The 1,768-nt window shown below is 43.6% G+C and overlaps 1 non-coding gene across 1 annotated transcript; it reads right to left on the reverse strand.

The window, feature by feature from the left end:
* Window positions 1–940: 940 nt before the first annotated feature.
* Trnas-gga lies at window positions 941–1,024 on the reverse strand. The gene is given in 2 exon segments: window positions 941–975; window positions 985–1,024. It is a non-coding gene; the product is annotated as a tRNA-Ser (tRNA).
* Between the last annotated feature and the right edge of the window lie 744 nt (window positions 1,025–1,768).

Raw genomic sequence — 1,768 nt, forward strand, 5'->3', positions numbered from 1 at the left:
ACCACGACAGCGAACAGTATTCACGAAATACTCTAAGTAGCTTTGTAAGTAATCTGCGTCGAACGTGAATTCACTAACATATACTTGGACTCCTTTCGCTAAATCCCCAACAGTCAGTCTTTCTCACGGCTAGACACACGTACAGATAACTTCTAATTCTGGGAGGATAGTACGAACACCAAAGGCTGGTCACTGATCGCGTAGGTAGACGATCTCGGACCTATTTCCACGCAATAATCCATGTTAACATCTGTTGTAGATCACGTCGGTCTAGCGGTAGCTTCTTGGACTACGGATCAAAAAGCTCTAGGTACCGGATTAGACCCTAGCTACGTCATACATTTTGAGTAAAAGTCTCAACTACGGCACCGAGAACTTCCGGAACCCTTATTTTCCAACAGCCTAGTCAGTTATGGCAGAGCAGCGGATAGAGGTTTTGTGCAACCTCTGACCTATGTTATAGGAAACCGACCGTAAAGAGGAATAATTACCAGTGGCTAGCGGTATGACTGTGCTCAAGGCGTTGAAAAACACTGCGATAAAAAGAAATAATGTCTATCCATATGACATGTGGCCTCTGTCTGAGAAAAGCAGCATTAATGGCTCCCCATTGGCAAAAATAGTCAGACCCAGTCTCTCATTCGAACATCCAGGAAGGAACTATCCAAGAGTAGGCGGCCATGAGAAAATGATAGAACCACCACAATACCGTTACACTCTACGAATTGGAATGTGGAACGTCAGAAGTCAGAATGTCGCAGGGGAGCTGAAAGATACGAAAAACGGAACTGGAAAGGCTCCATATATAGTTGTGTCATTGAAGTAAAATGGGAAAAATGGTTCAAATGGCTCTGAGCACTATGGGACTTAACTGCTGAGGTCACCAGTCCCCTAGAACTTAGAACTACTTAAACCTAACTAAGGACATCACACACATCCATGCCGGAGGCAGGATTCGAACCTGCGACCTTAGCGGTCGCGAGGTTCCAGACTGTAGCGCCTAGAACCGCTCGGCCACTCCGGCCGGCTGAAATGGAAAGAAAATCAGGATTTCTGGCTTGAATAATGAAGGATAATATCCAAAGCAGCAGAAAATGGTGTAACGGGAGTGGGATTCATTTCCAAGAGGAGAGAAGGCCACGCAGTGGAATTACTGTGAACTGCTCAGTGGCAAAGTTAATTTCGACAAAACTGAAAGAAAAGTATAACTAACAAAAGGAAGTCAAGTATACATGTTAAGTCACGAGAAGAGGAGGAAGAAACGGGGAAAGTGTATGACGACAGTGAAAGGGACTCGTAAAGCTAATAACCATGGCGGACTGGTATGCTGTAGCAGAGAAAGGAACAAGAGAGTCACGGGAGAATATGGTGTCGGTATTAGGAATGAGAGACGATAAAGATACCTTGGGTTCTGAAATAAATTTCAGCTGTAAATAGCAATATACCATTACAGAATCACAAGTGAAAGAGCTCTACTTGGAAAAGGCTCGGAGACATGAGAAGATAGCACCTACATTACAACCTAGTGAGACAGGGATTTTAAAATCAGATACTGCAGTGGAAGATATACATAGAAGCAGGCAGTTTTGTGGAAGAGGAATGGACATCTCTCAAAAGGGCAAGAAAGGAAGTTAAGACACAAGAAATATAAATGCGAGAGTGGTAAGTTTGAAGAAACCTTGGTTAAAGGAAGATATAGTTCAGTTCGGAAAAGAAAGAAAGAGGTAGCTACTTTAAACCACCGTAGCCTGCCAGTTTTACCATGCAA

The sequence above is a fragment of the Schistocerca piceifrons genome, chromosome 7 (assembly GCF_021461385.2).
Source record: "Schistocerca piceifrons isolate TAMUIC-IGC-003096 chromosome 7, iqSchPice1.1, whole genome shotgun sequence".
NCBI lineage: Eukaryota > Metazoa > Arthropoda > Insecta > Orthoptera > Acrididae > Schistocerca > Schistocerca piceifrons.